The sequence below is a fragment of the Stigmatopora argus genome, chromosome 14 (genome assembly GCF_051989625.1).
Source record: "Stigmatopora argus isolate UIUO_Sarg chromosome 14, RoL_Sarg_1.0, whole genome shotgun sequence".
NCBI lineage: Eukaryota > Metazoa > Chordata > Actinopteri > Syngnathiformes > Syngnathidae > Stigmatopora > Stigmatopora argus.
Genome location: NC_135400.1, coordinates 6,758,548 through 6,780,218, shown reverse-complemented (window position 1 = coordinate 6,780,218; position 21,671 = coordinate 6,758,548). Strand labels below are relative to the sequence as shown.

At 45.3% G+C, this 21,671-nt stretch overlaps 1 protein-coding gene and 75 non-coding genes across 76 annotated transcripts in view; 1 reads left to right on the top strand and 75 right to left on the bottom strand.

The window, feature by feature from the left end:
• Positions 1–21,671, top strand: part of nudt9 (nudix (nucleoside diphosphate linked moiety X)-type motif 9) — a 30,586-nt gene that overhangs the window by 7,058 nt on the left and 1,857 nt on the right. The window lies entirely within an intron of this gene.
• trnae-cuc (transfer RNA glutamic acid (anticodon CUC)) lies at positions 116–187 on the bottom strand. Its single transcript has one exon. It is a non-coding gene; the product is annotated as a tRNA-Glu (tRNA).
• Positions 430–501, bottom strand: trnae-uuc (transfer RNA glutamic acid (anticodon UUC)). The gene has a single exon. It is a non-coding gene; the product is annotated as a tRNA-Glu (tRNA).
• trnae-uuc (transfer RNA glutamic acid (anticodon UUC)) lies at positions 768–839 on the bottom strand. Its single transcript has one exon. It is a non-coding gene; the product is annotated as a tRNA-Glu (tRNA).
• Positions 1,018–1,089, bottom strand: trnae-cuc (transfer RNA glutamic acid (anticodon CUC)). Its single transcript has one exon. It is a non-coding gene; the product is annotated as a tRNA-Glu (tRNA).
• trnae-uuc (transfer RNA glutamic acid (anticodon UUC)) lies at positions 1,357–1,428 on the bottom strand. The gene has a single exon. It is a non-coding gene; the product is annotated as a tRNA-Glu (tRNA).
• Positions 1,607–1,678, bottom strand: trnae-cuc (transfer RNA glutamic acid (anticodon CUC)). Its single transcript has one exon. It is a non-coding gene; the product is annotated as a tRNA-Glu (tRNA).
• On the bottom strand, positions 1,920–1,991 carry trnae-uuc (transfer RNA glutamic acid (anticodon UUC)). The gene has a single exon. It is a non-coding gene; the product is annotated as a tRNA-Glu (tRNA).
• Positions 2,258–2,329, bottom strand: trnae-uuc (transfer RNA glutamic acid (anticodon UUC)). The gene has a single exon. It is a non-coding gene; the product is annotated as a tRNA-Glu (tRNA).
• On the bottom strand, positions 2,571–2,642 carry trnae-uuc (transfer RNA glutamic acid (anticodon UUC)). Its single transcript has one exon. It is a non-coding gene; the product is annotated as a tRNA-Glu (tRNA).
• Positions 2,821–2,892, bottom strand: trnae-cuc (transfer RNA glutamic acid (anticodon CUC)). Its single transcript has one exon. It is a non-coding gene; the product is annotated as a tRNA-Glu (tRNA).
• On the bottom strand, positions 3,135–3,206 carry trnae-uuc (transfer RNA glutamic acid (anticodon UUC)). The gene has a single exon. It is a non-coding gene; the product is annotated as a tRNA-Glu (tRNA).
• trnae-cuc (transfer RNA glutamic acid (anticodon CUC)) lies at positions 3,385–3,456 on the bottom strand. The gene has a single exon. It is a non-coding gene; the product is annotated as a tRNA-Glu (tRNA).
• On the bottom strand, positions 3,724–3,795 carry trnae-uuc (transfer RNA glutamic acid (anticodon UUC)). Its single transcript has one exon. It is a non-coding gene; the product is annotated as a tRNA-Glu (tRNA).
• Positions 3,974–4,045, bottom strand: trnae-cuc (transfer RNA glutamic acid (anticodon CUC)). The gene has a single exon. It is a non-coding gene; the product is annotated as a tRNA-Glu (tRNA).
• Positions 4,313–4,385, bottom strand: trnae-uuc (transfer RNA glutamic acid (anticodon UUC)). The gene has a single exon. It is a non-coding gene; the product is annotated as a tRNA-Glu (tRNA).
• trnae-cuc (transfer RNA glutamic acid (anticodon CUC)) lies at positions 4,564–4,635 on the bottom strand. Its single transcript has one exon. It is a non-coding gene; the product is annotated as a tRNA-Glu (tRNA).
• On the bottom strand, positions 4,878–4,949 carry trnae-uuc (transfer RNA glutamic acid (anticodon UUC)). Its single transcript has one exon. It is a non-coding gene; the product is annotated as a tRNA-Glu (tRNA).
• On the bottom strand, positions 5,216–5,287 carry trnae-uuc (transfer RNA glutamic acid (anticodon UUC)). The gene has a single exon. It is a non-coding gene; the product is annotated as a tRNA-Glu (tRNA).
• On the bottom strand, positions 5,466–5,537 carry trnae-cuc (transfer RNA glutamic acid (anticodon CUC)). The gene has a single exon. It is a non-coding gene; the product is annotated as a tRNA-Glu (tRNA).
• Positions 5,805–5,876, bottom strand: trnae-uuc (transfer RNA glutamic acid (anticodon UUC)). The gene has a single exon. It is a non-coding gene; the product is annotated as a tRNA-Glu (tRNA).
• trnae-cuc (transfer RNA glutamic acid (anticodon CUC)) lies at positions 6,055–6,126 on the bottom strand. The gene has a single exon. It is a non-coding gene; the product is annotated as a tRNA-Glu (tRNA).
• On the bottom strand, positions 6,368–6,439 carry trnae-uuc (transfer RNA glutamic acid (anticodon UUC)). Its single transcript has one exon. It is a non-coding gene; the product is annotated as a tRNA-Glu (tRNA).
• trnae-uuc (transfer RNA glutamic acid (anticodon UUC)) lies at positions 6,706–6,777 on the bottom strand. The gene has a single exon. It is a non-coding gene; the product is annotated as a tRNA-Glu (tRNA).
• On the bottom strand, positions 7,019–7,090 carry trnae-uuc (transfer RNA glutamic acid (anticodon UUC)). Its single transcript has one exon. It is a non-coding gene; the product is annotated as a tRNA-Glu (tRNA).
• trnae-cuc (transfer RNA glutamic acid (anticodon CUC)) lies at positions 7,269–7,340 on the bottom strand. Its single transcript has one exon. It is a non-coding gene; the product is annotated as a tRNA-Glu (tRNA).
• trnae-uuc (transfer RNA glutamic acid (anticodon UUC)) lies at positions 7,608–7,680 on the bottom strand. Its single transcript has one exon. It is a non-coding gene; the product is annotated as a tRNA-Glu (tRNA).
• On the bottom strand, positions 7,859–7,930 carry trnae-cuc (transfer RNA glutamic acid (anticodon CUC)). Its single transcript has one exon. It is a non-coding gene; the product is annotated as a tRNA-Glu (tRNA).
• Positions 8,109–8,180, bottom strand: trnae-uuc (transfer RNA glutamic acid (anticodon UUC)). Its single transcript has one exon. It is a non-coding gene; the product is annotated as a tRNA-Glu (tRNA).
• Positions 8,359–8,430, bottom strand: trnae-cuc (transfer RNA glutamic acid (anticodon CUC)). The gene has a single exon. It is a non-coding gene; the product is annotated as a tRNA-Glu (tRNA).
• trnae-uuc (transfer RNA glutamic acid (anticodon UUC)) lies at positions 8,672–8,743 on the bottom strand. The gene has a single exon. It is a non-coding gene; the product is annotated as a tRNA-Glu (tRNA).
• Positions 8,922–8,993, bottom strand: trnae-cuc (transfer RNA glutamic acid (anticodon CUC)). The gene has a single exon. It is a non-coding gene; the product is annotated as a tRNA-Glu (tRNA).
• On the bottom strand, positions 9,172–9,243 carry trnae-uuc (transfer RNA glutamic acid (anticodon UUC)). The gene has a single exon. It is a non-coding gene; the product is annotated as a tRNA-Glu (tRNA).
• On the bottom strand, positions 9,422–9,493 carry trnae-cuc (transfer RNA glutamic acid (anticodon CUC)). The gene has a single exon. It is a non-coding gene; the product is annotated as a tRNA-Glu (tRNA).
• trnae-uuc (transfer RNA glutamic acid (anticodon UUC)) lies at positions 9,735–9,806 on the bottom strand. The gene has a single exon. It is a non-coding gene; the product is annotated as a tRNA-Glu (tRNA).
• trnae-uuc (transfer RNA glutamic acid (anticodon UUC)) lies at positions 10,073–10,144 on the bottom strand. The gene has a single exon. It is a non-coding gene; the product is annotated as a tRNA-Glu (tRNA).
• On the bottom strand, positions 10,386–10,457 carry trnae-uuc (transfer RNA glutamic acid (anticodon UUC)). Its single transcript has one exon. It is a non-coding gene; the product is annotated as a tRNA-Glu (tRNA).
• On the bottom strand, positions 10,636–10,707 carry trnae-cuc (transfer RNA glutamic acid (anticodon CUC)). The gene has a single exon. It is a non-coding gene; the product is annotated as a tRNA-Glu (tRNA).
• Positions 10,975–11,047, bottom strand: trnae-uuc (transfer RNA glutamic acid (anticodon UUC)). Its single transcript has one exon. It is a non-coding gene; the product is annotated as a tRNA-Glu (tRNA).
• trnae-cuc (transfer RNA glutamic acid (anticodon CUC)) lies at positions 11,226–11,297 on the bottom strand. Its single transcript has one exon. It is a non-coding gene; the product is annotated as a tRNA-Glu (tRNA).
• On the bottom strand, positions 11,476–11,547 carry trnae-uuc (transfer RNA glutamic acid (anticodon UUC)). The gene has a single exon. It is a non-coding gene; the product is annotated as a tRNA-Glu (tRNA).
• trnae-cuc (transfer RNA glutamic acid (anticodon CUC)) lies at positions 11,726–11,797 on the bottom strand. Its single transcript has one exon. It is a non-coding gene; the product is annotated as a tRNA-Glu (tRNA).
• Positions 12,039–12,110, bottom strand: trnae-uuc (transfer RNA glutamic acid (anticodon UUC)). Its single transcript has one exon. It is a non-coding gene; the product is annotated as a tRNA-Glu (tRNA).
• On the bottom strand, positions 12,289–12,360 carry trnae-cuc (transfer RNA glutamic acid (anticodon CUC)). The gene has a single exon. It is a non-coding gene; the product is annotated as a tRNA-Glu (tRNA).
• trnae-uuc (transfer RNA glutamic acid (anticodon UUC)) lies at positions 12,603–12,674 on the bottom strand. The gene has a single exon. It is a non-coding gene; the product is annotated as a tRNA-Glu (tRNA).
• trnae-cuc (transfer RNA glutamic acid (anticodon CUC)) lies at positions 12,853–12,924 on the bottom strand. The gene has a single exon. It is a non-coding gene; the product is annotated as a tRNA-Glu (tRNA).
• trnae-uuc (transfer RNA glutamic acid (anticodon UUC)) lies at positions 13,192–13,263 on the bottom strand. Its single transcript has one exon. It is a non-coding gene; the product is annotated as a tRNA-Glu (tRNA).
• On the bottom strand, positions 13,442–13,513 carry trnae-cuc (transfer RNA glutamic acid (anticodon CUC)). The gene has a single exon. It is a non-coding gene; the product is annotated as a tRNA-Glu (tRNA).
• On the bottom strand, positions 13,755–13,826 carry trnae-uuc (transfer RNA glutamic acid (anticodon UUC)). Its single transcript has one exon. It is a non-coding gene; the product is annotated as a tRNA-Glu (tRNA).
• Positions 14,093–14,164, bottom strand: trnae-uuc (transfer RNA glutamic acid (anticodon UUC)). Its single transcript has one exon. It is a non-coding gene; the product is annotated as a tRNA-Glu (tRNA).
• On the bottom strand, positions 14,406–14,477 carry trnae-uuc (transfer RNA glutamic acid (anticodon UUC)). The gene has a single exon. It is a non-coding gene; the product is annotated as a tRNA-Glu (tRNA).
• Positions 14,656–14,727, bottom strand: trnae-cuc (transfer RNA glutamic acid (anticodon CUC)). The gene has a single exon. It is a non-coding gene; the product is annotated as a tRNA-Glu (tRNA).
• On the bottom strand, positions 14,995–15,067 carry trnae-uuc (transfer RNA glutamic acid (anticodon UUC)). The gene has a single exon. It is a non-coding gene; the product is annotated as a tRNA-Glu (tRNA).
• Positions 15,246–15,317, bottom strand: trnae-cuc (transfer RNA glutamic acid (anticodon CUC)). Its single transcript has one exon. It is a non-coding gene; the product is annotated as a tRNA-Glu (tRNA).
• On the bottom strand, positions 15,496–15,567 carry trnae-uuc (transfer RNA glutamic acid (anticodon UUC)). The gene has a single exon. It is a non-coding gene; the product is annotated as a tRNA-Glu (tRNA).
• Positions 15,746–15,817, bottom strand: trnae-cuc (transfer RNA glutamic acid (anticodon CUC)). The gene has a single exon. It is a non-coding gene; the product is annotated as a tRNA-Glu (tRNA).
• On the bottom strand, positions 16,059–16,130 carry trnae-uuc (transfer RNA glutamic acid (anticodon UUC)). The gene has a single exon. It is a non-coding gene; the product is annotated as a tRNA-Glu (tRNA).
• trnae-cuc (transfer RNA glutamic acid (anticodon CUC)) lies at positions 16,309–16,380 on the bottom strand. The gene has a single exon. It is a non-coding gene; the product is annotated as a tRNA-Glu (tRNA).
• On the bottom strand, positions 16,623–16,694 carry trnae-uuc (transfer RNA glutamic acid (anticodon UUC)). The gene has a single exon. It is a non-coding gene; the product is annotated as a tRNA-Glu (tRNA).
• trnae-cuc (transfer RNA glutamic acid (anticodon CUC)) lies at positions 16,873–16,944 on the bottom strand. The gene has a single exon. It is a non-coding gene; the product is annotated as a tRNA-Glu (tRNA).
• On the bottom strand, positions 17,212–17,283 carry trnae-uuc (transfer RNA glutamic acid (anticodon UUC)). Its single transcript has one exon. It is a non-coding gene; the product is annotated as a tRNA-Glu (tRNA).
• trnae-cuc (transfer RNA glutamic acid (anticodon CUC)) lies at positions 17,462–17,533 on the bottom strand. The gene has a single exon. It is a non-coding gene; the product is annotated as a tRNA-Glu (tRNA).
• On the bottom strand, positions 17,801–17,872 carry trnae-uuc (transfer RNA glutamic acid (anticodon UUC)). Its single transcript has one exon. It is a non-coding gene; the product is annotated as a tRNA-Glu (tRNA).
• Positions 18,051–18,122, bottom strand: trnae-cuc (transfer RNA glutamic acid (anticodon CUC)). Its single transcript has one exon. It is a non-coding gene; the product is annotated as a tRNA-Glu (tRNA).
• trnae-uuc (transfer RNA glutamic acid (anticodon UUC)) lies at positions 18,390–18,462 on the bottom strand. The gene has a single exon. It is a non-coding gene; the product is annotated as a tRNA-Glu (tRNA).
• On the bottom strand, positions 18,641–18,712 carry trnae-cuc (transfer RNA glutamic acid (anticodon CUC)). Its single transcript has one exon. It is a non-coding gene; the product is annotated as a tRNA-Glu (tRNA).
• On the bottom strand, positions 18,891–18,962 carry trnae-uuc (transfer RNA glutamic acid (anticodon UUC)). The gene has a single exon. It is a non-coding gene; the product is annotated as a tRNA-Glu (tRNA).
• trnae-cuc (transfer RNA glutamic acid (anticodon CUC)) lies at positions 19,141–19,212 on the bottom strand. The gene has a single exon. It is a non-coding gene; the product is annotated as a tRNA-Glu (tRNA).
• Positions 19,454–19,526, bottom strand: trnae-uuc (transfer RNA glutamic acid (anticodon UUC)). The gene has a single exon. It is a non-coding gene; the product is annotated as a tRNA-Glu (tRNA).
• Positions 19,705–19,776, bottom strand: trnae-cuc (transfer RNA glutamic acid (anticodon CUC)). The gene has a single exon. It is a non-coding gene; the product is annotated as a tRNA-Glu (tRNA).
• trnae-cuc (transfer RNA glutamic acid (anticodon CUC)) lies at positions 20,018–20,089 on the bottom strand. The gene has a single exon. It is a non-coding gene; the product is annotated as a tRNA-Glu (tRNA).
• On the bottom strand, positions 20,331–20,402 carry trnae-uuc (transfer RNA glutamic acid (anticodon UUC)). The gene has a single exon. It is a non-coding gene; the product is annotated as a tRNA-Glu (tRNA).
• trnae-cuc (transfer RNA glutamic acid (anticodon CUC)) lies at positions 20,581–20,652 on the bottom strand. Its single transcript has one exon. It is a non-coding gene; the product is annotated as a tRNA-Glu (tRNA).
• trnae-uuc (transfer RNA glutamic acid (anticodon UUC)) lies at positions 20,894–20,965 on the bottom strand. The gene has a single exon. It is a non-coding gene; the product is annotated as a tRNA-Glu (tRNA).
• Positions 21,144–21,215, bottom strand: trnae-cuc (transfer RNA glutamic acid (anticodon CUC)). Its single transcript has one exon. It is a non-coding gene; the product is annotated as a tRNA-Glu (tRNA).
• Positions 21,458–21,529, bottom strand: trnae-uuc (transfer RNA glutamic acid (anticodon UUC)). The gene has a single exon. It is a non-coding gene; the product is annotated as a tRNA-Glu (tRNA).

Here is a 21,671-nt window from a genome sequence, read left to right as displayed (position 1 = left end):
ATTAGCAAAAGTCTTTAGCAAGATACATCAAATCGACTAGAACCATGAACAGCTCGAGGTGAATCATAGCACAAGTCTACTGCAAACTTTCTGGGAGTGGACTATAATTCCAGGTTTCCCATAACGGGAGTTGAACCCGGGCCACCTGGGTGAGAACCAGGAATCCTGACCGCTAGACCATATGGGAAACTTGCTAAAACTATTGATCCAGATCAAGTGGAAGCGTGAGACCTGCATGACAGACTCATCAAATTAGTACAAATCTTCAGCAAAATACATCGAATCGATTAGAACCATGAACAGCTCGTGATGAATCATAACTGTTAATGTCCTGAAACAATGGAACTTGAATACTTGTGAATTTGGCAAAGGGGGGCCACCTTCTACCAGACATTGACCAGATTCTGGGGATAGACCATAAGTTCAGGCTTCCCATACCGGGAGTTGAACCCGGGCCACCTGGGTGAAAACCAGGAATCCTGACCGCTAGACCATATGGGACACTTACCAACCCAGTGATCCAGATCAAGTGGAAGCGTGAGACCGGCATGACAGACTCATCAAATTAGTACAAATCTTCAGCAAAATACATCGAATCGATTAGAACCATGAACAGCTCGTGATGAATCATAACTGTTAATGTCCTGAAACAATGGAACTTGAATACTTGTGAATTTGGCAAAGGGGGGCCACCTTCTATAAGACATTGACCAGAGTCTGGCTCAAGTCTACTGCAAATTTTCTGGGGGTAGACCATAAGTTCAGATTTCCCATACCGGGAGTTGAACCCGGGCCACCTGGGTGAAAACCAGGAATCCTGACCGCTAGACCATATGGGACACTTACTAACCCACTGATCCAGATCAAGTAGAAGTGTGAGACCTCCATGACCCACTCATCAAATTAGCAAAAGTCTTTAGCAAGATACATCAAATCGACTAGAACCATGAACAGCTCGAGGTGAATAATAGCACAAGTCTACTGCAAACTTTCTGGGAGTGGACTATAATTCCAGGTTTCCCATAACGGGAGTTGAACCCGGGCCACCTGGGTGAGAACCAGGAATCCTGACCGCTGGACCATAGGGGACACTTGCTAAAACTATTGATCCAGATCAAGTGGAAGCGTGAGACCTGCATGACAGACTCATCAAATTAGTACAAATCTTCAGCAAAATACATCGAATCGATTAGAACCATGAACAGCTCGTGATGAATCATAACTGTTAATGTCCTGAAACAATGGAACTTGAATACTTGTGAATTTGGCAAAGGGGGGCCACCTTCTATAAGACATTGACCAGAGTCTGGCTCAAGTCTACTGCAAATTTTCTGGGGGTAGACCATAAGTTCAGATTTCCCATACCGGGAGTTGAACCCGGGCCACCTGGGTGAAAACCAGGAATCCTGACCGCTAGACCATATGGGACACATACTAACCCACCGATCCAGATCAAGTAGAAGTGTGAGACCTCCATGACCCACTCATCAAATTAGCAAAAGTCTTTAGCAAGATACATCAAATCGACTAGAACCATGAACAGCTCGAGGTGAATCATAGCACAAGTCTACTGCAAACTTTCTGGGAGTGGACTATAATTCCAAGTTTCCCATACCGGGAGTTGAACCCGGGCAACCTGGGTGAGAACCAGGAATCCTGACCGCTAGACCATATGGGACACTCGCTTAAACTATTGATCCAGATCAAGTGGAAGCGTGAGACCTGCATGACAGACTCATCAAATTAGTACAAATCTTCAGCAAAATACATCAAATCGATTAGAACCATGAACAGCTCGTGGTGAATCATAACTGTTAATGTCCTGAAACAATGGAACTTGAATACTTGTGAATTTGGCAAAGGGGGGCACCTTATACCAGACATTGACCAGATTCTGGGGATAGACCATAAGTTCAGGTTTCCCATACCGGGAGTTGAACCCGGGCCACCTGGGTGAAAACCAGGAATCCTGACCGCTAGACCATATGGGACACTTACCAACCCAGTGATCCAGATCAAGTAGAAGCGTGAGACCTGCATGACAGACTCATCAAATTAGTACAAATCTTCAGCAAAATACATCGAATCGATTAGAACCATGAACAGCTCGTGGTGAATCATAACTGTTAATGTCCTGAAACAATGGAACTTGAATACTTGTGAATTTGGCAAAGGGGGGCCACCTTCTATAAGACATTGACCAGAGTCTGGCTCAAGTCTACTGCAAATTTTCTGGGGGTAGACCATAAGTTCAGACTTCCCATACCGGGAGTTGAACCCGGGCCACCTGGGTGAAAACCAGGAATCCTGACCGCTAGACCATATGGGACACTTACCAACCCAGTGATCCAGATCAAGTAGAAGCGTGAGACCTGCATGACAGACTCATCAAATTAGTACAAATCTTCAGCAAAATACATCGAATCGATAAGAACCATGAACAGCTCGTGGTGAATCATAACTGTTAATGTCCTGAAACAATGGAACTTGAATACTTGTGAATTTGGCAAAGGGGGGGCACCTTCTACCAGACATTGACCAGATTCTGGGGATAGACCATAAGTTCAGGTTTCCCATACCGGGAGTTGAACCCGGGCCACCTGGGTGAAAACCAGGAATCCTGACCGCTAGACCATATGGGACACATACTAACCCACCGATCCAGATCAAGTAGAAGTGTGAGACCTCCATGACCCACTCATCAAATTAGCAAAAGTCTTTAGCAAGATACATCAAATCGACTAGAACCATGAACAGCTCGAGGTGAATCATAGCACAAGTCTACTGCAAACTTTCTGGGAGTGGACTATAATTCCAAGTTTCCCATACCGGGAGTTGAACCCGGGCCACCTGGGTGAGAACCAGGAATCCTGACCGCTAGACCATATGGGACACTCGCTTAAACTATTGATCCAGATCAAGTGGAAGCGTGAGACCTGCATGACAGACTCATCAAATTAGTACAAATCTTCAGCAAAATACATCGAATCGATTAGAACCATGAACAGCTCGTGGTGAATCATAACTGTTAATGTCCTGAAACAATGGAACTTGAATACTTGTGAATTTGGCAAAGGGGGGGAACCTTCTACCAGACATTGACCAGATTCTGGGGATAGACCATAAGTTCAGGTTTCCCATACCGGGAGTTGAACCCGGGCCACCTGGGTGAAAACCAGGAATCCTGACCGCTAGACCATATGGGACACTTACTAACCCACCGATCCAGATCAAGTAGAAGCGTGAGACCTGCATGACAGACTCATCAAATTAGTGCAAGTCTTTAGCAAGATACATCAAATCAACTAGAACCATGAACAGCTTGTGGTGAATCATAGCACAAGTCTACTGCAAACTTTCTGGGAGTGGACTATAATTCCAGGTTTCCCATACCGGGAGTTGAACCCGGGCCACCTGGGTGAGAACCAGGAATCCTGACCGCTAGACCATATGGGACACTTGCTAAAACTATTGATCCAGATCAAGTGGAAGCGTGAGACCTGCATGACAGACTCATCAAATTAGTACAAATCTTCAGCAAAATACATCGAATCGATTAGAACCATGAACAGCTCGTGATGAATCATAACTGTTAATGTCCTGAAACAATGGAACTTGAATACTTGTGAATTTGGCAAAGGGGGGCCACCTTCTATAAGACATTGACCAGAGTCTGGCTCAAGTCTACTGCAAATTTTCTGGGGGTAGACCATAAGTTCAGATTTCCCATACCGGGAGTTGAACCCGGGCCACCTGGGTGAAAACCAGGAATCCTGACCGCTAGACCATATGGGACACTTACTAACCCACCGATCCAGATCAAGTAGAAGTGTGAGACCTCCATGACCCACTCATCAAATTAGCAAAAGTCTTTAGCAAGATACATCAAATCGACTAGAACCATGAACAGCTCGAGGTGAATCATAGCACAAGTCTACTGCAAACTTTCTGGGAGTGGACTATAATTCCAAGTTTCCCATACCGGGAGTTGAACCCGGGCCACCTGGGTGAGAACCAGGAATCCTGACCGCTAGACCATATGGGACACTCGCTTAAACTATTGATCCAGATCAAGTGGAAGCGTGAGACCTGCATGACAGACTCATCAAATTAGTACAAATCTTCAGCAAAATACATCAAATCGATTAGAACCATGAACAGCTCGTGGTGAATCATAACTGTTAATGTCCTGAAACAATGGAACTTGAATACTTGTGAATTTGGCAAAGGGGGGCCACCTTCTATAAGACATTGACCAGAGTCTGGCTCAAGTCTACTGCAAATTTTCTGGGGGTAGACCATAAGTTCAGATTTCCCATACCGGGGAGTTGAACCCGGGCCACCTGGGTGAAAACCAGGAATCCTGACCGCTAGACCATATGGGACACTTACTAACCCACTGATCCAGATCAAGTAGAAGTGTGAGACCTGCATGACAGACTCATCAAATTAGCAAAAGTCTTTAGCAAGATACATCAAATCGACTAGAACCATGAACAGCTCGAGGTGAATCATAGCACAAGTCTACTGCAAACTTTCTGGGAGTGGACTATAATTCCAGGTTTCCCATAACGGGAGTTGAACCCGGGCCACCTGGGTGAGAACCAGGAATCCTGACCGCTAGACCATATGGGAAACTTGCTAAAACTATTGATCCAGATCAAGTGGAAGCGTGAGACCTGCATGACAGACTCATCAAATTAGTACAAATCTTCAGCAAAATACATCGAATCGATTAGAACCATGAACAGCTCGTGATGAATCATAACTGTTAATGTCCTGAAACAATGGAACTTGAATACTTGTGAATTTGGCAAAGGGGGGCCACCTTCTACCAGACATTGACCAGATTCTGGGGATAGACCATAAGTTCAGGCTTCCCATACCGGGAGTTGAACCCGGGCCACCTGGGTGAAAACCAGGAATCCTGACCGCTAGACCATATGGGACACTTACCAACCCAGTGATCCAGATCAAGTGGAAGCGTGAGACCGGCATGACAGACTCATCAAATTAGTACAAATCTTCAGCAAAATACATCGAATCGATTAGAACCATGAACAGCTCGTGATGAATCATAACTGTTAATGTCCTGAAACAATGGAACTTGAATACTTGTGAATTTGGCAAAGGGGGGCCACCTTCTATAAGACATTGACCAGAGTCTGGCTCAAGTCTACTGCAAATTTTCTGGGGGTAGACCATAAGTTCAGATTTCCCATACCGGGAGTTGAACCCGGGCCACCTGGGTGAAAACCAGGAATCCTGACCGCTAGACCATATGGGACACTTACTAACCCACCGATCCAGATCAAGTAGAAGTGTGAGACCTCCATGACCCACTCATCAAATTAGCAAAAGTCTTTAGCAAGATACATCAAATCGACTAGAACCATGAACAGCTCGAGGTGAATAATAGCACAAGTCTACTGCAAACTTTCTGGGAGTGGACTATAATTCCAGGTTTCCCATAACGGGAGTTGAACCCGGGCCACCTGGGTGAGAACCAGGAATCCTGACCGCTGGACCATAGGGGACACTTGCTAAAACTATTGATCCAGATCAAGTGGAAGCGTGAGACCTGCATGACAGACTCATCAAATTAGTACAAATCTTCAGCAAAATACATCGAATCGATTAGAACCATGAACAGCTCGTGATGAATCATAACTGTTAATGTCCTGAAACAATGGAACTTGAATACTTGTGAATTTGGCAAAGGGGGGCCACCTTCTATAAGACATTGACCAGAGTCTGGCTCAAGTCTACTGCAAATTTTCTGGGGGTAGACCATAAGTTCAGATTTCCCATACCGGGAGTTGAACCCGGGCCACCTGGGTGAAAACCAGGAATCCTGACCGCTAGACCATATGGGACACATACTAACCCACCGATCCAGATCAAGTAGAAGTGTGAGACCTCCATGACCCACTCATCAAATTAGCAAAAGTCTTTAGCAAGATACATCAAATCGACTAGAACCATGAACAGCTCGAGGTGAATCATAGCACAAGTCTACTGCAAACTTTCTGGGAGTGGACTATAATTCCAAGTTTCCCATACCGGGAGTTGAACCCGGGCCACCTGGGTGAGAACCAGGAATCCTGACCGCTAGACCATATGGGACACTCGCTTAAACTATTGATCCAGATCAAGTGGAAGCGTGAGACCTGCATGACAGACTCATCAAATTAGTACAAATCTTCAGCAAAATACATCAAATCGATTAGAACCATGAACAGCTCGTGGTGAATCATAACTGTTAATGTCCTGAAACAATGGAACTTGAATACTTGTGAATTTGGCAAAGGGGGGCACCTTATACCAGACATTGACCAGATTCTGGGGATAGACCATAAGTTCAGGTTTCCCATACCGGGAGTTGAACCCGGGCCACCTGGGTGAAAACCAGGAATCCTGACCGCTAGACCATATGGGACACTTACCAACCCAGTGATCCAGATCAAGTAGAAGCGTGAGACCTGCATGACAGACTCATCAAATTAGTACAAATCTTCAGCAAAATACATCGAATCGATTAGAACCATGAACAGCTCGTGGTGAATCATAACTGTTAATGTCCTGAAACAATGGAACTTGAATACTTGTGAATTTGGCAAAGGGGGGCCACCTTCTATAAGACATTGACCAGAGTCTGGCTCAAGTCTACTGCAAATTTTCTGGGGGTAGACCATAAGTTCAGATTTCCCATACCGGGAGTTGAACCCGGGCCACCTGGGTGAAAACCAGGAATCCTGACCGCTAGACCATATGGGACACTTACCAACCCAGTGATCCAGATCAAGTAGAAGCGTGAGACCTGCATGACAGACTCATCAAATTAGTACAAATCTTCAGCAAAATACATCGAATCGATTAGAACCATGAACAGCTCGTGGTGAATCATAACTGTTAATGTCCTGAAACAATGGAACTTGAATACTTGTGAATTTGGCAAAGGGGGGGCACCTTCTACCAGACATTGACCAGATTCTGGGGATAGACCATAAGTTCAGGTTTCCCATACCGGGAGTTGAACCCGGGCCACCTGGGTGAAAACCAGGAATCCTGACCGCTAGACCATATGGGACACATACTAACCCACCGATCCAGATCAAGTAGAAGTGTGAGACCTCCATGACCCACTCATCAAATTAGCAAAAGTCTTTAGCAAGATACATCAAATCGACTAGAACCATGAACAGCTCGAGGTGAATCATAGCACAAGTCTACTGCAAACTTTCTGGGAGTGGACTATAATTCCAAGTTTCCCATACCGGGAGTTGAACCCGGGCCACCTGGGTGAGAACCAGGAATCCTGACCGCTAGACCATATGGGACACTCGCTTAAACTATTGATCCAGATCAAGTGGAAGCGTGAGACCTGCATGACAGACTCATCAAATTAGTACAAATCTTCAGCAAAATACATTGAATCGATTAGAACCATGAACAGCTCGTGGTGAATCATAACTGTTAATGTCCTGAAACAATGGAACTTGAATACTTGTGAATTTGGCAAAGGGGGGCCACCTTCTATAAGACATTGACCAGAGTCTGGCTCAAGTCTACTGCAAATTTTCTGGGGGTAGACCATAAGTTCAGATTTCCCATACCGGGGAGTTGAACCCGGGCCACCTGGGTGAAAACCAGGAATCCTGACCGCTAGACCATATGGGACACTTACTAACCCACTGATCCAGATCAAGTAGAAGTGTGAGACCTGCATGACAGACTCATCAAATTAGCAAAAGTCTTTAGCAAGATACATCAAATCGACTAGAACCATGAACAGCTCGAGGTGAATCATAGCACAAGTCTACTGCAAACTTTCTGGGAGTGGACTATAATTCCAGGTTTCCCATAACGGGAGTTGAACCCGGGCCACCTGGGTGAGAACCAGGAATCCTGACCGCTAGACCATATGGGACACTTACCAACCCAGTGATCCAGATCAAGTAGAAGTGTGAGACCTCCATGACATACCCATCAAATTAGCAAAAGTCTTTAGCAAGATACATCAAATCGACTAGAACCATGAACAGCTCGAGGTGAATCATAGCACAAGTCTACTGCAAACTTTCTGGGAGTGGACTATAATTCCAGGTTTCCCATAACGGGAGTTGAACCCGGGCCACCTGGGTGAAAACCAGGAATCCTGACTGCTGGACCATATGGGACACTTACCAACCCAGTGATCCAGATCAAGTAGAAGTGTGAGACCTGCATGACAGACTCATCAAATTAGTACAAGTCTTTAGCAAGATACATCAAATCAACTAGAACCATGAACAGCTTGTGGTGAATCATAGCACAAGTCTACTGCAAACTTTCTGGGAGTGGACTATAATTCCAGGTTTCCCATACCGGGAGTTGAACCCGGGCCACCTGGGTGAGAACCAGGAATCCTGACCGCTAGACCATATGGGACACTTGCTAAAACTATTGATCCAGATCAAATGGAAGCGTGAGACCTGCATGACAGACTCATCAAATTAGTACAAATCTTCAGCAAAATACATCGAATCGATTAGAACCATGAACAGCTCGTGGTGAATCATAACTGTTAATGTCCTGAAACAATGGAACTTGAATACTTGTGAATTTGGCAAAGGGGGGCACCTTATACCAGACATTGACCAGATTCTGGGGATAGACCATAAGTTCAGGTTTCCCATACCGGGAGTTGAACCCGGGCCACCTGGGTGAAAACCAGGAATCCTGACCGCTAGACCATATGGGACACTTACTAACCCACTGATCCAGATCAAGTAGAAGTGTGAGACCTGCATGACAGACTCATCAAATTAGCAAAAGTCTTTAGCAAGATACATCAAATCGACTAGAACCATGAACAGCTCGAGGTGAATCATAGCACAAGTCTACTGCAAACTTTCTGGGAGTGGACTATAATTCCAGGTTTCCCATAACGGGAGTTGAACCCGGGCCACCTGGGTGAGAACCAGGAATCCTGACCGCTAGACCATATGGGACACTTACCAACCCAGTGATCCAGATCAAGTAGAAGTGTGAGACCTCCATGACATACCCATCAAATTAGCAAAAGTCTTTAGCAAGATACATCAAATCGACTAGAACCATGAACAGCTCGAGGTGAATCATAGCACAAGTCTACTGCAAACTTTCTGGGAGTGGACTATAATTCCAGGTTTCCCATAACGGGAGTTGAACCCGGGCCACCTGGGTGAAAACCAGGAATCCTGACTGCTGGACCATATGGGACACTTACCAACCCAGTGATCCAGATCAAGTAGAAGTGTGAGACCTGCATGACAGACTCATCAAATTAGTACAAGTCTTTAGCAAGATACATCAAATCAACTAGAACCATGAACAGCTTGTGGTGAATCATAGCACAAGTCTACTGCAAACTTTCTGGGAGTGGACTATAATTCCAGGTTTCCCATACCGGGAGTTGAACCCGGGCCACCTGGGTGAGAACCAGGAATCCTGACCGCTAGACCATATGGGACACTTGCTAAAACTATTGATCCAGATCAAATGGAAGCGTGAGACCTGCATGACAGACTCATCAAATTAGTACAAATCTTCAGCAAAATACATCGAATCGATTAGAACCATGAACAGCTCGTGGTGAATCATAACTGTTAATGTCCTGAAACAATGGAACTTGAATACTTGTGAATTTGGCAAAGGGGGGCACCTTATACCAGACATTGACCAGATTCTGGGGATAGACCATAAGTTCAGGTTTCCCATACCGGGAGTTGAACCCGGGCCACCTGGGTGAAAACCAGGAATCCTGACCGCTAGACCATATGGGACACTTACCAACCCAGTGATCCAGATCAAGTAGAAGCGTGAGACCTGCATGACAGACTCATCAAATTAGTACAAATCTTCAGCAAAATACATCGAATCGATTAGAACCATGAACAGCTCGTGGTGAATCATAACTGTTAATGTCCTGAAACAATGGAACTTGAATACTTGTGAATTTGGCAAAGGGGGGCCACCTTCTATAAGACATTGACCAGAGTCTGGCTCAAGTCTACTGCAAATTTTCTGGGGGTAGACCATAAGTTCAGATTTCCCATACCGGGAGTTGAACCCGGGCCACCTGGGTGAAAACCAGGAATCCTGACCGCTAGACCATATGGGACACTTACCAACCCAGTGATCCAGATCAAGTAGAAGCGTGAGACCTGCATGACAGACTCATCAAATTAGTACAAATCTTCAGCAAAATACATCGAATCGATTAGAACCATGAACAGCTCGTGGTGAATCATAACTGTTAATGTCCTGAAACAATGGAACTTGAATACTTGTGAATTTGGCAAAGGGGGGGCACCTTCTACCAGACATTGACCAGATTCTGGGGATAGACCATAAGTTCAGGTTTCCCATACCGGGAGTTGAACCCGGGCCACCTGGGTGAAAACCAGGAATCCTGACCGCTAGACCATATGGGACACATACTAACCCACCGATCCAGATCAAGTAGAAGTGTGAGACCTCCATGACCCACTCATCAAATTAGCAAAAGTCTTTAGCAAGATACATCAAATCGACTAGAACCATGAACAGCTCGAGGTGAATCATAGCACAAGTCTACTGCAAACTTTCTGGGAGTGGACTATAATTCCAAGTTTCCCATACCGGGAGTTGAACCCGGGCCACCTGGGTGAGAACCAGGAATCCTGACCGCTAGACCATATGGGACACTCGCTTAAACTATTGATCCAGATCAAGTGGAAGCGTGAGACCTGCATGACAGACTCATCAAATTAGTACAAATCTTCAGCAAAATACATCGAATCGATTAGAACCATGAACAGCTCGTGGTGAATCATAACTGTTAATGTCCTGAAACAATGGAACTTGAATACTTGTGAATTTGGCAAAGGGGGGCCACCTTCTATAAGACATTGACCAGAGTCTGGCTCAAGTCTACTGCAAATTTTCTGGGGGTAGACCATAAGTTCAGATTTCCCATACCGGGGAGTTGAACCCGGGCCACCTGGGTGAAAACCAGGAATCCTGACCGCTAGACCATATGGGACACTTACTAACCCACTGATCCAGATCAAGTAGAAGTGTGAGACCTGCATGACAGACTCATCAAATTAGCAAAAGTCTTTAGCAAGATACATCAAATCGACTAGAACCATGAACAGCTCGAGGTGAATCATAGCACAAGTCTACTGCAAACTTTCTGGGAGTGGACTATAATTCCAGGTTTCCCATAACGGGAGTTGAACCCGGGCCACCTGGGTGAGAACCAGGAATCCTGACCGCTAGACCATATGGGACACTTACCAACCCAGTGATCCAGATCAAGTAGAAGTGTGAGACCTCCATGACATACCCATCAAATTAGCAAAAGTCTTTAGCAAGATACATCAAATCGACTAGAACCATGAACAGCTCGAGGTGAATCATAGCACAAGTCTACTGCAAACTTTCTGGGAGTGGACTATAATTCCAGGTTTCCCATAACGGGAGTTGAACCCGGGCCACCTGGGTGAAAACCAGGAATCCTGACTGCTGGACCATATGGGACACTTACCAACCCAGTGATCCAGATCAAGTAGAAGTGTGAGACCTGCATGACAGACTCATCAAATTAGTACAAGTCTTTAGCAAGATACATCAAATCAACTAGAACCATGAACAGCTTGTGGTGAATCATAGCACAAGTCTACTGCAAACTTTCTGGGAGTGGACTATAATTCCAGGTTTCCCATACCGGGAGTTGAACCCGGGCCACCTGGGTGAGAACCAGGAATCCTGACCGCTAGACCATATGGGACACTTGCTAAAACTATTGATCCAGATCAAATGGAAGCGTGAGACCTGCATGACAGACTCATCAAATTAGTACAAATCTTCAGCAAAATACATCGAATCGATTAGAACCATGAACAGCTCGTGGTGAATCATAACTGTTAATGTCCTGAAACAATGGAACTTGAATACTTGTGAATTTGGCAAAGGGGGGCACCTTATACCAGACATTGACCAGATTCTGGGGATAGACCATAAGTTCAGGTTTCCCATACCGGGAGTTGAACCCGGGCCACCTGGGTGAAAACCAGGAATCCTGACCGCTAGACCATATGGGACACTTACCAACCCAGTGATCCAGATCAAGTAGAAGCGTGAGACCTGCATGACAGACTCATCAAATTAGTACAAGTCTTTAGCAAGATACATCAAATCAACTAGAACCATGAACAGCTCGTGGTGAATCATAGCACAAGTCTACTGCAAACTTTCTGGGAGTGGACTATAATTCCAGGTTTCCCATACCGGGAGTTGAACCCGGGCCACCTGGGTGAGAACCAGGAATCCTGACCGCTAGACCATATGGGACACTTGCTAAAACTATTGATCCAGATCAAATGGAAGCGTGAGACCTGCATGACAGACTCATCAAATTAGTACAAATCTTCAGCAATATACATCGAATCGATTAGAACCATGAACAGCTCGTGGTGAATCATAACTGTTAATGTCCTGAAACAATGGAACTTGAATACTTGTGAATTTGGCAAAGGGGGGGCACCTTCTACCAGACATTGACCAGATTCTGGGGATAGACCATAAGTTCAGGTTTCCCATACCGGGAGTTGAACCCGGACCACCTGGGTGAAAACCAGGAATCCTGACCGCTAGACCATATGGGACACTCACCAACCCAGTGATCCCGATCAAGTAGAAGCGTGAGACCTGCATGACAGACTCATCAAATTAGTACAAGTCTTTAGCAAGATACATCAAATCAACTAGAACCATGAACAGCTCGTGGTGAATCATAGCACAAGTCTACTGCAAACTTTCTGGGAGTGGACTACAATTCCAGGTTTCCCATACCGGGAGTTGAACCCGGGCCACCTGGGTGAGAACCAGGAATCCTGACCGCTAGACCATATGGGACACTTGCTAAAACTATTGATCCAGATCAAGTGGAAGCGTGAGACCTGCATGACAGACTCATCAAATTAGTACAAATCTTCAGCAAAATACATCGAATCGATTAGAACCATGAACAGCTCGTGGTGAATCATAACTGTTAATGTCCTGAAACAATGGAACTTGAATACTTGTGAATTTGGCAAAGGGGGGCCACCTTCTATAAGACATTGACCAGAGTCTGGCTCAAGTCTACTGCAAATTTTCTGGGGGTAGACCATAAGTTCAGATTTCCCATACCGGGAGTTGAACCCGGGCCACCTGGGTGAAAACCAGGAATCCTGACCGCTAGACCATATGGGACACTTACTAACCCACTGATCCAGATCAAGTAGAAGTGTGAGACCTGCATGACAGACTCATCAAATTAGCAAAAGTCTTTAGCATGATACATCAAATCGACTAGAACCATGAACAGCTCGAGGTGAATCATAGCACAAGTCTACTGCAAACTTTCTGGGAGTGGACTATAATTCCAGGTTTCCCATAACGGGAGTTGAACCCGGGCCACCTGGGTGAGAACCAGGAATCCTGACCGCTGGACCATATGGGACACTTGCTAAAACTATTGATCCAGATCAAGTGGAAGCGTGAGACCTGCATGACAGACTCATCAAATTAGTACAAATCTTCAGCAAAATACATCAAATCGATTAGAACCATGAACAGCTCGTGGTGAATCATAACTGTTAATGTCCTGAAACAATGGAACTTGAATACTTGTGAATTTGGCAAAGGGGGGCACCTTATACCAGACATTGACCAGATTCTGGGGATAGACCATAAGTTCAGGTTTCCCATACCGGGAGTTGAACCCGGGCCACCTGGGTGAAAACCAGGAATCCTGACCGCTAGACCATATGGGACACTTACCAACCCAGTGATCCAGATCAAGTAGAAGCGTGAGACCTGCATGACAGACTCATCAAATTAGTACAAATCTTCAGCAAAATACATCGAATCGATTAGAACCATGAACAGCTCGTGGTGAATCATAACTGTTAATGTCCTGAAACAATGGAACTTGAATACTTGTGAATTTGGCAAAGGGGGGCCACCTTCTATAAGACATTGACCAGAGTCTGGCTCAAGTCTACTGCAAATTTTCTGGGGGTAGACCATAAGTTCAGATTTCCCATACCGGGAGTTGAACCCGGGCCACCTGGGTGAAAACCAGGAATCCTGACCGCTAGACCATATGGGACACTTACCAACCCAGTGATCCAGATCAAGTAGAAGCGTGAGACCTGCATGACAGACTCATCAAATTAGTACAAATCTTCAGCAAAATACATCGAATCGATTAGAACCATGAACAGCTCGTGGTGAATCATAACTGTTAATGTCCTGAAACAATGGAACTTGAATACTTGTGAATTTGGCAAAGGGGGGGCACCTTCTACCAGACATTGACCAGATTCTGGGGATAGACCATAAGTTCAGGTTTCCCATACCGGGAGTTGAACCCGGGCCACCTGGGTGAAAACCAGGAATCCTGACCGCTAGACCATATGGGACACATACTAACCCACCGATCCAGATCAAGTAGAAGTGTGAGACCTCCATGACCCACTCATCAAATTAGCAAAAGTCTTTAGCAAGATACATCAAATCGACTAGAACCATGAACAGCTCGAGGTGAATCATAGCACAAGTCTACTGCAAACTTTCTGGGAGTGGACTATAATTCCAAGTTTCCCATACCGGGAGTTGAACCCGGGCCACCTGGGTGAGAACCAGGAATCCTGACCGCTAGACCATATGGGACACTCGCTTAAACTATTGATCCAGATCAAGTGGAAGCGTGAGACCTGCATGACAGACTCATCAAATTAGTACAAATCTTCAGCAAAATACATCGAATCGATTAGAACCATGAACAGCTCGTGGTGAATCATAACTGTTAATGTCCTGAAACAATGGAACTTGAATACTTGTGAATTTGGCAAAGGGGGGCCACCTTCTATAAGACATTGACCAGAGTCTGGCTCAAGTCTACTGCAAATTTTCTGGGGGTAGACCATAAGTTCAGATTTCCCATACCGGGGAGTTGAACCCGGGCCACCTGGGTGAAAACCAGGAATCCTGACCGCTAGACCATATGGGACACTTACTAACCCACTGATCCAGATCAAGTAGAAGTGTGAGACCTGCATGACAGACTCATCAAATTAGCAAAAGTCTTTAGCAAGATACATCAAATCGACTAGAACCATGAACAGCTCGAGGTGAATCATAGCACAAGTCTACTGCAAACTTTCTGGGAGTGGACTATAATTCCAGGTTTCCCATAACGGGAGTTGAACCCGGGCCACCTGGGTGAGAACCAGGAATCCTGACCGCTAGACCATATGGGACACTTACCAACCCAGTGATCCAGATCAAGTAGAAGTGTGAGACCTCCATGACATACCCATCAAATTAGCAAAAGTCTTTAGCAAGATACATCAAATCGACTAGAACCATGAACAGCTCGAGGTGAATCATAGCACAAGTCTACTGCAAACTTTCTGGGAGTGGACTATAATTCCAGGTTTCCCATAACGGGAGTTGAACCCGGGCCACCTGGGTGAAAACCAGGAATCCTGACTGCTGGACCATATGGGACACTTACCAACCCAGTGATCCAGATCAAGTAGAAGTGTGAGACCTGCATGACAGACTCATCAAATTAGTACAAGTCTTTAGCAAGATACATCAAATCAACTAGAACCATGAACAGCTTGTGGTGAATCATAGCACAAGTCTACTGCAAACTTTCTGGGAGTGGACTATAATTCCAGGTTTCCCATACCGGGAGTTGAACCCGGGCCACCTGGGTGAGAACCAGGAATCCTGACCGCTAGACCATATGGGACACTTGCTAAAACTATTGATCCAGATCAAATGGAAGCGTGAGACCTGCATGACAGACTCATCAAATTAGTACAAATCTTCAGCAAAATACATCGAATCGATTAGAACCATGAACAGCTCGTGGTGAATCATAACTGTTAATGTCCTGAAACAATGGAACTTGAATACTTGTGAATTTGGCAAAGGGGGGCACCTTATACCAGACATTGACCAGATTCTGGGGATAGACCATAAGTTCAGGTTTCCCATACCGGGAGTTGAACCCGGGCCACCTGGGTGAAAACCAGGAATCCTGACCGCTAGACCATATGGGACACTTACCAACCCAGTGATCCAGATCAAGTAGAAGCGTGAGACCTGCATGACAGACTCATCAAATTAGTACAAGTCTTTAGCAAGATACATCAAATCAACTAGAACCATGAACAGCTCGTGGTGAATCATAGCACAAGTCTACTGCAAACTTTCTGGGAGTGGACTATAATTCCAGGTTTCCCATACCGGGAGTTGAACCCGGGACACCTGGGTGAGAACCAGGAATCCTGACCGCTAGACCATATGGGACACTTGCTAAAACTATTGATCCAGATCAAATGGAAGCGTGAGACCTGCATGACAGACTCATCAAATTAGTACAAATCTTCAGCAATATACATCGAATCGATTAGAACCATGAACAGCTCGTGGTGAATCATAACTGTTAATGTCCTGAAACAATGGAACTTGAATACTTGTGAATTTGGCAAAGGGGGGGCACCTTCTACCAGACATTGACCAGATTCTGGGGATAGACCATAAGTTCAGGTTTCCCATACCGGGAGTTGAACCCGGACCACCTGGGTGAAAACCAGGAATCCTGACCGCTAGACCATATGGGACACTCACCAACCCAGTGATCCCGATCAAGTAGAAGCGTGAGACCTGCATGACAGACTCATCAAATTAGTACAAGTCTTTAGCAAGATACATCAAATCAACTAGAACCATGAACAGCTCGTGGTGAATCATAGCACAAGTCTACTGCAAACTTTCTGGGAGTGGACTACAATTCCAGGTTTCCCATACCGGGAGTTGAACCCGGGCCACCTGGGTGAGAACCAGGAATCCTGACCGCTAGACCATATGGGACACTTGCTAAAACTATTGATCCAGATCAAGTGGAAGCGTGAGACCTGCATGACAGACTCATCAAATTAGTACAAATCTTCAGCAAAATACATCGAATCGATTAGAACCATGAACAGCTCGTGGTGAATCATAACTGTTAATGTCCTGAAACAATGGAACTTGAATACTTGTGAATTTGGCAAAGGGGGGCCACCTTCTATAAGACATTGACCAGAGTCTGGCTCAAGTCTACTGCAAATTTTCTGGGGGTAGACCATAAGTTCAGATTTCCCATACCGGGAGTTGAACCCGGGCCACCTGGGTGAAAACCAGGAATCCTGACCGCTAGACCATATGGGACACTTACTAACCCACTGATCCAGATCAAGTAGAAGTGTGAGACCTGCATGACAGACTCATCAAATTAGCAAAAGTCTTTAGCATGATACATCAAATCGACTAGAACCATGAACAGCTCGAGGTGAATCATAGCACAAGTCTACTGCAAACTTTCTGGGAGTGGACTATAATTCCAGGTTTCCCATAACGGGAGTTGAACCCGGGCCACCTGGGTGAGAATCAGGAATCCTGACCGCTGGACCATATGGGACACTTGCTAAAACTATTGATCCAGATCAAGTGGAAGCGTGAGACCTGCATGACAGACTCATCAAATTAGTACAAATCTTCAGCAAAATACATCGAATCGATTAGAACCATGAAGAGCTCGTGATGAATCATAACTGTTAATGTCCTGAAACAATGGAACTTGAATACTTGTGAATTTGGCAAAGGGGGGCCACCTTCTATAAGACATTGACCAGAGTCTGGCTCAAGTCTACTGCAAATTTTCTGGGGGTAGACCATAAGTTCAGATTTCCCATACCGGGAGTTGAACCCGGGCCACCTGGGTGAAAACCAGGAATCCTGACCGCTAGACCATATGGGACACATACTAACCCACCGATCCAGATCAAGTAGAAGTGTGAGACCTCCATGACCCACTCATCAAATTAGCAAAAGTCTTTAGCAAGATACATCAAATCGACTAGAACCATGAACAGCTCGAGGTGAATCATAGCACAAGTCTACTGCAAACTTTCTGGGAGTGGACTATAATTCCAAGTTTCCCATAACGGGAGTTGAACCCGGGCCACCTGGGTGAGAACCAGGAATCCTGACCGCTAGACCATATGGGACACTCGCTTAAACTATTGATCCAGATCAAGTGGAAGCGTGAGACCTGCATGACAGACTCATCAAATTAGTACAAATCTTCAGCAAAATACATCGAATCGATTAGAACCATGAACAGCTCGTGGTGAATCATAACTGTTAATGTCCTGAAACAATGGAACTTGAATACTTGTGAATTTGGCAAAGGGGGGCCACCTTCTATAAGACATTGACCAGAGTCTGGCTCAAGTCTACTGCAAATTTTCTGGGGGTAGACCATAAGTTCAGATTTCCCATACCGGGGAGTTGAACCCGGGCCACCTGGGTGAAAACCAGGAATCCTGACCGCTAGACCATATGGGACACTTACTAACCCACTGATCCAGATCAAGTAGAAGTGTGAGACCTGCATGACAGACTCATCAAATTAGCAAAAGTCTTTAGCAAGATACATCAAATCGACTAGAACCATGAACAGCTCGAGGTGAATCATAGCACAAGTCTCCTGCAAACTTTCTGGGAGTGGACTATAATTCCAGGTTTCCCATAACGGGAGTTGAACCCGGGCCACCTGGGTGAGAACCAGGAATCCTGACCGCTAGACCATATGGGACACTTACCAACCCAGTGATCCAGATCAAGTAGAAGTGTGAGACCTCCATGACATACCCATCAAATTAGCAAAAGTCTTTAGCAAGATACATCAAATCGACTAGAACCATGAACAGCTCGAGGTGAATCATAGCACAAGTCTACTGCAAACTTTCTGGGAGTGGACTATAATTCCAGGTTTCCCATAACGGGAGTTGAACCCGGGCCACCTGGGTGAAAACCAGGAATCCTGACTGCTGGACCATATGGGACACTTACTAACCCATTGATCCAGATCAAGTAGAAGTGTGAGACCTGCATGACAGACTCATCAAATTAGCAAAAGTCTTTAGCAAGATACATCAAATCAACTAGAAGCATGAACAGCTCATGGTGAATCATAGCACAAATCTACTGCAAGCTTTCTGGTAGTGGACTATTATTCCAGGTTTCCCATACCGGGAGTTGAACCCGGGCCACCTGGGTGAGAACAAGGAATCCTGACCGCTAGACCATATGGGACACTTGCTAAAACTATTGATCCAGATCAAGTGGAAGCGTGAGACCTGCATGACAGACTCATCAAATTAGTACAAATCTTCAGCAAAATACCTCGAATCGATTAGAACCATGAACAGCTCGTGGTGAATCATAACTGTTAATGTCCTGAAACAATGGAACTTGAATACTTGTGAATTTGGCAAAGGGGGGCACCTTCTACCAGACATTGACCAGATTCTGGGGATAGACCATAAGTTCAGGTTTCCCATACCGGGAGTTGAACCCGGGGCCACCTGGGTGAAAACCAGGAATCCTGACCGCTAGACCATATGGGACACTTACCAACCCAGTGATCCAGATCAAGTAGAAGTGTGAGACCTGCATGACAGACTCATCAAATTAGTACAAGTCTTTAGCAAGATACATCAAATCAACTAGAACCATGAACAGCTCGTGGTGAATCATAGCACAAGTCTACTGCAAACTTTCTGGGAGTGGACTATAATTCCAGGTTTCCCATAACGGGAGTTGAACCCGGGCCACCTGGGTGAGAACCAGGAATCCTGACCGCTAGACCATATGGGACACTTGCTAAAACTATTGATCCAGATCAAATGGAAGCGTGAGACCTGCATGACAGACTCATCAAATTAGTACAAATCTTCAGCAAAATACATCGAATCGATTAGAACCATGAACAGCTCGTGGTGAATCATAACTGTTAATGTCCTGAAACAATGGAACTTGAATACTTGTGAATTTGGCAAAGGGGGGTACCTTATACCAGACATTGACCAGATTCTGGGGATAGACCATAAGTTCAGGTTTCCCATACCGGGAGTTGAACCCGGGCCACCTGGGTGAGAACCAGGAATCCTGACCACTAGACCATATGGGACACTTGCTAAAACTAATGATCCAGATCAAGTGGAAGCGTGAGACCTGCATGACAGACTCATCAAATTAGCACAAGTCTTTAGCAAGATACATCAAATCGATTAGAACCATGAACAGCTCGTGGTGAATCATAACTGTTAATGTCCTGAAACAATGGAACTTGAATACTTGTGAATTTGGCAAAGGGGGGCACTTTATACCAGACATTGACCAGATTCTGGGGATAGACCATAAGTTCAGGTTTCCCATACCGGGAGTTGAACCCGGGCCACCTGGGTGAAAACCAGGAATCCTGACCGCTAGACCATATGGGACACTTACCAACCCAGTGATCCAGATCAAGTAGAAGTGTGAGACCTGCATGACAGACTCATCAAATTAGTACAAGTCTTTAGCAAGATACATCAAATCAACTAGAACCATGAACAGCTCGTGGTGAATCATAGCACAAGTCTACTGCAAACTTTCTGGGAGTGGACTATAATTCCAGGTTTCCCATACCGGGAGTTGAACCCGGGCCACCTGGGTGAGAACCAGGAATCCTGACCGCTAGACCATATGGGACACTTGCTAAAACTATTGATCCAGATCAAATGGAAGCGTGAGACCTGCATGACAGACTCATCAAATTAGTACAAATCTTCAGCAAAATACATCGAATCGATTAGAACCATGAACAGCTCGTGGTGAATCATAACTGTTAATGTCCTGAAACAATGGAACTTGAATACTTGTGAATTTGGCAAAGGGGGGCACCTTATCCCAGACATTGACCAGATTCTGGGGATAGACCATAAGTTCAGGTTTCCCATACCGGGAGTTGAACCCGGGCCACCTGGGTGAAAACCAGGAATCCTGACCGCTAGACCATATGGGACACTTACCAACCCAGTGATCCATATCAAGTAGAAGCGTGAGACCTGCATGACAGACTCATCAAATTAGTACAAGTCTTTAGCAAGATACATCAAATCAACTAGAACCATGAACAGCTCGTGGTGAATCATAGCACAAGTCTACTGCAAACTTTCTGGGAGTGGACTATAATTCCAGGTTTCCCATACCGGGAGTTGAACCCGGGCCACCTGGGTGAGAACCAGGAATCCTGACCGCTAGACCATATGGGACACTTGCTAAAACTATTGATCCACATCAAATGGAAGCGTGAGACCTGCATGACAGACTCATCAAATTAGTACAAATCTTCAGCAAAATACATCGAATCGATTAGAACCATGAACAGCTCGTGGTGAATCATAACTGTTAATGTCCTGAAACAATGGAACTTGAATACTTGTGAATTTGGCAAAGGGGGGGCACCTTCTACCAGACATTGACCAGATTCTGGGGATAGACCATAAGTTCAGGTTTCCCATACCGGGAGTTGAACCTGGGCCACCTGGGTGAAAACCAGGAATCCTGACCGCTAGACCATATGGGACACTCACCAACCCAGTGATCCCGATCAAGTAGAAGCGTGAGACCTGCATGACAGACTCATCAAATTAGTACAAGTCTTTAGCAAGATACATCAAATCAACTAGAACCATGAACAGCTCGTGGTGAATCATAGCACAAGTCTA